The following is a 9,043-nucleotide window of genomic DNA, read 5'->3' as shown; positions in this document are numbered from 1 at the left end:
CCCTCTGGAAACACCATTCTCAAATAGCGCCCCCCTCCTCTGGGTCCTCTGGAAACACCATTCTCAAATAGCCCCCCCTCCCCTGGGTCCCTCTGGAAACACCATTCTCAAATCCTTTTCATATTTAAAACACCAACAAGCCTCCCTAGGCCTTATCTTCCCCTAGTCCACCCAGCTGCTGTCCTTCACTGTAAGATATGAAAACAGCCTGAACTAGGAGTCTCCAACTCAAATTAGGAGAGCAGATCAGGGGTGGGCGGCCAGGTGGAGGACCGGAGAGGCCAGTCCCATCCACAGGGGGAAGCCGTGGGCCCACTGCCATCCTAACTTTACTCACGTGTGAAAACAGGAAGAAGGACATCAACCACCTCCATTCTGACCTCAATCCTTCTAGCTGATTAAGTTCTTTCCAGTTTACCCCTTAACTCAGGCAAAATGCCCTGAAGCAGGCAAAACATCCCCTGGTGGGAACCTTCAGTACCCCCTCAGGCCTAAGCCAGCAAGACCCCAGACCCCAGTGACTGATCCCAAGGCAATGATCGACCGGACATTCACCGCCCACAGTGTGGACCCACTGACCTTTGTCCCACATTTTCCTTAAATAAACATGGAAGTATTTCAGTACTTTGGAGACCGTCTTTGAGGCCTTAGTTGACTGTCCTCCTGGTGTTGGACTCACTGAAATAAATTCCTTTTCTGTTTCACCTCCACTTACTGGATTTTGTCAGCTGCTAGTGGCTGAACCTGATGTGTCTGGGACCCTTAGAGCTGGGTGCTCTTGCCCCCTGTGCCCCAGCGACAGAGCCCAGTGTACCCTGTTCTGACTTTCGAGAGAACCTAGAAATTGAATTGTGTGAAATTTCCCAAGTTTTATATGTTGGTGACAAAAATAAGAAAACAACTCTGGGGGGCGGGGGGGGGGGGCAAATGAGATAGGCCTGTTCTCCCAATTTTTTCCATTTTTTCGCCCCTATAATCTCTTACTTTCCTCATTTCCTACCTGTCCTTCATTTCCAACGTTTCTGAAATCAGGTTTCTTTGCACCAAGTCCTTTCCCCGCACTCCAGTGAAACAGCTACAGCTCAAGTCCCCACTGGCTTTTCATTTTTAAACATCATTTTATTTGGAGGGGAAATCTATCTGGCCAGAACTACCCACTATATTAGCCTGAAAGACAGACTCCATTCCTGAGATGTCAGGTTGCTGTTCTGTGGGGATCTTTGAGCCCACTCTGCACTAGCGTGGCGTTATTAGCCCCCTCACCTGCCTCTGTGTTTGTGACAGTCTAAGTACTCCAGGAGGGTGGGGTCTATGAACTACAACAAAGAGGCTGTTGTACTTCAATGGGGGTGGCGACGTGAGCAGACATCCAGCCCACACCCAGCCGCAGCACACGTCTCTGCCGGAAAAGGGGGGTGTGAACAAAAGACACATCCTCACACAGCTCTGCGGGTTTTCCACTCCCATGTAACAGGAATCAGACAAAAATGGATGAAAATAGCCCTCGCTCCACCACTGTGAGGCCAAATTACTGAGCTTTGCCACACCTCAGCTTCTTCAACTGTAAAATGGGAATCATAATGTTAAATTAAAACCTACAAATAATGTTGGGAAAATATTCAATGTAAATGATACAACGAGTTTACCTGTGAAAGAATTTCAACCTAAAATGGAACTGGCGGGCGTAAGAGGGAAAGTCTCACGTGTGTGTCCTCTGGAAAACAAAAACTTAAGGACTGGAAGACTAATTTCCCTTAAATGTCCTATTTACAGAAAATGGAAAATATCAGAATTTTCTTAAGTGACAGTGAGTTGGTGACGGGCTGCCTCCTACTGACCTTCACAAGTTTTACTTATGGTGTCCAGAGGCATGAACGAGACATGACCAGGGCGGGCTGGCCTCACCAAGTAAGCTGCACTGAGCTGTTGTTTGTGACCGGTTTTGTCTCCAAGGGAATTTTCAGAATTGACTCTCATTTGTTTTTGAATTTGATGGATTCCAACTGGACTGTCTCCTCATTACATTCCCTGCCCATGAACCCCGCAGACCCAAACCCTCAGTGCACCTCCTGTAGTCTGCCGTGGTGTGCGTGTCCTGAATTGTAACTCCTATCCTATTCCTGAACAGACTCATCCTTTTGACAATTTGGAGCTTTCCTTGGTTTACCTCTTTATTTAGGTTGACATACCTAACGTCTTATCTTCACTTTCATTTCAAAAGGAAAACCATGGCTCCCACATATTAGAACTACTATTTCAGCTATGGTTTTCATATCACACTTGGAAAATGGTCCTCATTCATCTCTGGTGTCACATTCATGGTAGGATTTCTACTTTTCTATGAAAATTTTACACGAAATAATATTCTTTAACTATTCTTAGGATAATTTCAACTACATGTGAAAATAATAAAATAGAACTCTGTAAAAATATATTTTATTAAAAAACTAGAAATGATTTAAAACTTAAATGAAAAGAAAAAAAATGTTATAAAATAGGAAAAAAAACCACACCTAATTTTATTTATCCCCTTTTAAAATTTTTATGTTGGGCCTTCCTGGAAATCTGAATTATGTATCCTCAAATGCTTAGATACTCTCAAAGAAATCAATAAACTATTGTTGACCCAAACTACTATTAAAACAACTATCATACATTAAAAAATAAAAACAGTCCAGAGGGTACATAACTAAACATCAGAACAGTGGAGAAAATCTACACTGAAATCAATATTCTTCCATAAACCAACATGAATTTTTCTTGTAAGAAGAAATTAAAAAGAGCTCTGGAATATCTTTTAAGAAAAAGATCACCTGAATTCTGTGGGTAAATGAACTAGCTAAATAAATTAAACAGATATTTGGGTATGCTGAATGTCCCATTCACAAAATAAATTGAGTTAGCATCATTCAGAAAGTTCCAGTGGTTCAAAAAGCCGCACAAAACCAAGGGAGAAAAACTCTGCACAGAATCTGTATGCTTCAAAAAAAGAAATTCAAGTAATGTTTATCTCTTGCTACAAATGCAAATCCAAATCAATAACCAACTTTATTCTAGATTTTTATCCACTGTAGTACATAAAGGTGATCTGGACACTGCCTGAACACAGCCCTTGACTCAGCATCTTCTCAGGCACGTAAATTTGTCATTCTGACCAATACGTAACTAATCATATAGTGGTAAAGAGAGTAGTTTTTATTTAATCCTTTAATAAAACTCAGGAAGACTGGGAGTACCTTAAAACCTTAGCTATTTTAGAACAAATATATTACATTTTAATGCAGTTTTAGAACTACATCATTTCAGCTGACTTAACAACTATAAAAAGTCAAATTTATAGTAATTGAATCCATATTAATTTTTCAGAAATAGTGATTTGCCAAAAGTGCTATCAGACTCAGAAGCTGTCTAAAGAAACAAAACTGAATTTCCCAAACATTCCATTCCTGGGCATTACTGGCATGCACCACCATCCAACAGCAGCACAGCCTGTGGGCAGGTATCGTTAGGACTTCAAGTCTCCTAAAATGAACACAATGAGGGCCCACTCCTGTACCAATAATGGATACTGGAAATAAAATTACATTTGAATTGTTTGCCTTACCCAGGTTATATGAATAAATGTTTTACCTGAAACATCACAAAATCCAAATCCTGGGTATAAGTTATTCATACATGTACTTCTCTCTTTTAAATTACAGAATTTCCCCAGTTTATGATATGGTTACACTCCAATAATCCCAGCACACATTGAACATTTTGGAAGTCAGAAATGCATTCAGGGCACCGAACTACCAAACAACATATCTTACTTAGCCTAGCCTACCGTTAACGTGCTCGCAACACTTCTGTGAGCCTATAGTACAGACAGGCAAAATAAAACAGCACACAGAGCCCATTTTATAAGAATACTGTAACGAAAGCAAAACAGGAATGCTTCTAGGAGTATCGAATGGTTGTTGTGTGTTGGTTGTCTACCATCATGATTGCGTGGCTGACGAGAGCTGCAGCTCATGGCCCCTGCCCAGCGTTACAAGAGAGCATCCAAAGGCCTATATCGCTAGTCCAGGAAAAGATCCAAATTCAAAATTCCAAGTATGGTTTCTAATAGAATGTGTATCACTTTCGCACCATCGTAATGCCGAAAAATCCCAAGCCAAACCGTCATAAAACCGGGCCAGCTGTACTCTTCACCACCGTCAGATTCTCATTACCTGTTATCTGCATGTATGCTTCTCTTTCTCTTTATTTACACTGTCTCTTCTTCCACATCTTAGTCTTGTTTTGTAAATCTCAAGATCTCTCAGAGCTTCAAGATGTATCCTCTTATTTCCATCTAAAATTCACAGTACGGAGTGGAAAAGGACAAGGAATTGGGTGCTACTAACTAAAGCTGACAGGAAAACAAATCATATCCTAGGAATGTGACCCACGGGAAAGGGCCATTTATGGTAACATTTATCAAGAACACTTATATGAAGAGCAAAAGCTGAAAGTGCATCCAAAGAATCGTTGAAGAATATAAAAAGTTTAAAAAGAAAGAAAAAACATACATTCCAATGCCTACAAATTTGTAACTCTGGGACATGAAACACATTATTCATTTCTAAGCAAAAGAAAGACAAATACATCACATGTACCTGGTAGGGGTTGGGTTTGCTTAAGAAAACTTCTGAGATTTGCCTTTTTGGGTTCACATGCACTTCTTAACTACATGTACTATTCAATCTCGAGTTTTCACAGGAGCCCCATTAATAAGACAGACAAGGCCTGGAGACTACAGAGCAGGAAGCAGTCCACTGTGGGGGTTACTGGTTTACATTAACTGGTCTAGTTAAATAGGATGTGCAGACTACCTCTGGCAATACAGAAGTAGATTTGCATTCTCAAAATTTTAAACAACGAGAAGTGACAGGAAAGAATCGGCTTAATTTTGACAAAGTCACACCAGGAGAAAGGGTTGGAGACATGAGTGGGAAGTGAGGTGGAACCACACACTCTTGGCTTAAAATACGGGAAGGAAGGTAATGGGTGAGGGGATGAAAGGGAAGCCACGTATCTGTCTAATTGTTGACAGACTGCTTAAATCTGTCTTCACGGGAACAGGACTATAAAGAGGACTTCACACGAGCCTATGAAAATCACAAGTTTCAGGACAAGGTGCACACTCCCCTGCAGGCACTCAGGGCATCATCTGAAAAAGACTTAAAACATGACTATTTTAAGGAGACTTCTGCTTTGTATTCCCAATGAAATCTAAAAAAACACGGGTCCAAAATGAACAAAAGCCAGGGACGAATATGATATGAAAAGTCAATAGGTTGAGTTTTAAAGGAAAACGGCTATGATTTTAAAAGAATAAATGGAAGTTTAAAACTCAGATCCAAAGCAATAAAAAGCAAAAAAGACAATACAGAAAATCAATCCTGAAAGGTAGAAGACAAATCGGAGAAATTCTCCAAGTCATTAGAACAGAGGTCGGCAAACTACAGCCTGAAACCCAAATCCGGCCCGTCGTCTGTTTTGCTATGTCCTGTGAGCTAAGGATGGTTTTTACAAATGAACATTTGTAATCAATTAATGATAAGGAACTTTGAACCCCAATTAAGCAAAAAGTTATCTCTCCCCAAAAGAATCATATTCTGCTCATTAGATCAGTATTACCAAAACAAAACAAAACAAAACACTACTCAATTATTATATTTTAAATTGCATCAATAAAAAATTTATAGAAATTTGCTTTCTCTTGTTATATAAATAGCTACATAATATCCTCGATTTTGCCTCATTCTACAAAGCATAAAATATTAACTATCTGGCTCTTTACAGAAAAAGTTTTTTGACCTCTGCTTTAGAGGAAAGAGGCAGATCTAAATGCTAGGGAAAAGATAATGGCTAAGGGGTCAAGGAGAAGAAATCCAACCAAAGAATAATGGGTGTTTCAAAGAGGCACCAACATGAATGGGAGTTATAAGCAAAGATATAATTCAAAAACTTTTTTCTGACGTAAAGAAATATTTAAATTTGATATCAAAGGGGTTTTCAGAACTTTAGGCAAAAATAATTCAAAATGACTCACACCTGGACAACCCTTAGCAAAATGTTTGAATTTTAAGGTTAAAGAAGAAAGTTCTAACAACATATGGGCAGGGTTGGGGCAGGGAGGAAAGGACAGGTTGCCCCTGAAGAAATAAACACCAGGCTGGCCTTAGACTTTCCCTCTGCAACAGTAAAACCACATGGCATGGCAGGGATTGTTTTACTTTACTCTTGAAGAAAAAAAAATTGTGACACAGGAAAAGACTCAAAAAAATCTAACACCTACCCTAAGTTTCTTAATATGTGTGAGTGTGTTTTTTCCCAGGCAACAGAGGGGAGGCAGTAGGAGCGAAAGTTTCAGAGCAGGGACTCTGGATGGAGACCTGAACATATCCGGAGTCCTGGTTCTGCATGGACAAATTATTTCAGCTCTCGGTGCCTCCATTTCTTCATCTGCCCAGTGGACTAATTAATGGACTCTACCTCAAAACGACACAGAGAAGATTAAACGTGAGTTAGCTCACATTTAAGTGCCTATACTGGCACTTTGTAAATACTTAATAAATGTTGTATGTTGTTGTTGCTACTATTATCCTGCGTACTACGGATGAAAAGAAATCAGGAACCAGGAAAATTGGGGATTTAAAGTATTATAGCACTGATGATCAAAATGACAGTTAAATAGTCAAGTCTGGATATGATTATAAACATGGTAAAAGTAAAAAACAACTCTTGAAAAAGAAAAACATAACAAAATATTGAAATTCACTAATGATACAGTTCTAGAAGACTACATTTTAGAAACGGGGGGGGGAACATTAGAGTCTAAATATATTGTTTTTTTTTTTAATATACTGAAAAATAAGCTTAGTTTGTAGATTTTGGAATTAAATTTAAGTTCCAAACACATAAGAGCATAAGAGCAAACAAAACAAAGTTCACGACACAATATATAGCAAGGAAGCATTGAATGCAGAATACACGAAACACCTATCAGTTGCTAAAATAAATGTAAACCAGGGGCGCCTGAGTGGCTTAGTTGGTTAAGTGCGATTTTGGCTCAGGTCATGATCTCATAGTTCATGGGTTCGAGCCCCATGTCAGGATCTGTGCTGACAGCTCAGAACCTGGAGCCTGCTTCAGATTCTCTGTCTTCCTCTCTCTCTGCCCCTCCCCAACTCGTGCTCTGTCTCTCTCTCTCTCTCAAAAATAAACACTTAAAAAAAATCTTTTAATAAATGTAAATTATTTAAACTCTCTTTAACCAGGGCAAAGAACTTAAAATAGAGTCAAGAAACAAAATGGAACAGAAAGATTAAAAATTAGAGAGAAGGCAAAGATATGTAAAACATAATGAGAACAAAAGCAGAGTTAACAAATTAAAATTAGGTAACATAAAATCTGAGCAAAAACCAAGACCTTAGGTCAATTTGCATGGATACTGATCCTATAATTAAACATCCACGAACCTTTCATCTTTCAGGAATAGAACACCAAAACATGAAAATCAAAAGCTGTGAGAAATGAGGAAGAATAAAAACACACTGGAACAGAAGACTGTAAGACACAGCATTTGATCCACAAAATACGGTTGTGGAAGATTTCGTCTACAGGGTTGGGTTATGAACCACACCAACTCCGTATCCACCAAACAGTATTTCACTTATGAAAAAAATGTCCATGAAAGAGTCTGAACAACTGTTCATCTGTGAAACAAAACAGCATAAATATATTGAAAACATTCCAAACGCTAGAAACTACTGAACTTTAATAAATACAAAATGCCATCTGCCTGAAAACTCAAAAAGCATCTTTATAATAACGTATTTCTTACAAAATAACAAAAAGGAACTTATAGATTGCAGCCAACACTGTGCTTATAATTAAATTCGTACACTTAAAGGTTTCATTATAAAGTTTTTTTTTTTTTTAAAGCAAGGCAAATATACTAAACAAACAAGTTATCAAGAGGAGGGGGCCTTAAGGAAATCTATTCATGAATAAGGAGATGTTAGAACATACATTAAATAATGGACAGGAAGCTCAAAAACCTCAATGGTATTTATATTAGTGAAAAACTAGATGTAATCTAAACAACAGAAAACTGTATTGATTTTAGTGAGAATTTCCAGTTAGATTTCTTCTGTGATTAAAAATCATATTTACACATATTTTAACGAAATGCTACAAAGTCTTTAAATAAAAAGGTGGCATATAAAATTTTATACATTAAGTAATACCAACCGTGTGAAAACAAAAAGAAAAAACACTTAAACACAGAAAAACCACAGTTACATCTACAGGTTAAAACATGGATAACGTTTCTTAACATTTTTCTAGATTTTCCCTATTTTGTAAAACGGGTAATTCATTACTTCGATAATCAAGGAGAAAATCACACTATTTTTAAACTGAGTGCCCAGTATGAGAATGCAGCTCTCACCTTTTCTTTTTTAAACTGAAGTATAAATGACATATAACATTATGTTGGTTTCAGGAGCAGAACAACAATTTGACATTTGTATACATTACAAAGTGATCACCACAGTGAAGTCTCATTAAACATCCATTACCACACACGGTGACAAAATATTTTTTCTTATAATGAAGACTTTTAAGATCTACTCTCTTAGCAACTTTCAAATATGCAGTACAATATTATTACCTACAGTTCACCAGGCTGTACGTTAAATCTTCAGGACTTATTTATGACTGAAGTTTATATTTTCTGACCCTCTTCACCCATTTCAACCACCCTCCAACCCCCACTTCTGGCCACCACCAAGCTGTTCCTTGTATCTATGCAGCTCTCGCCATTCATATTAACACTATTCAAGCTCCTACTTCTGCTTTAAGTACTATTAATTGTGCCTGGACATTTAGGGGAAAAATTGAGCTTGTTACTCAGATTGTTAAAAACAGAAAACTGAACTTGAATAATTTACAGAACAAGAAACATGTTATTTTCAAGTTTGCTGAGATCAGTGATCAGTAACTGTCCTGT

The 9,043-nt window shown here is 38.2% G+C and overlaps 1 protein-coding gene across 1 annotated transcript in view; it reads right to left on the bottom strand.

Annotated features, from left to right (window-relative positions):
* Positions 1-9,043, bottom strand: part of SMYD3 (SET and MYND domain containing 3) — a 647,391-nt gene that overhangs the window by 391,787 nt on the left and 246,561 nt on the right. The window lies entirely within an intron of this gene.

This window comes from Panthera uncia, chromosome F1 (assembly GCF_023721935.1).
Source record: "Panthera uncia isolate 11264 chromosome F1, Puncia_PCG_1.0, whole genome shotgun sequence".
Taxonomy (NCBI): Eukaryota; Metazoa; Chordata; class Mammalia; order Carnivora; family Felidae; genus Panthera; species Panthera uncia.
The sequence above is the reverse complement of the archived record's forward strand: the minus strand, read 5'-3'. Positions and strand labels throughout refer to the sequence as shown.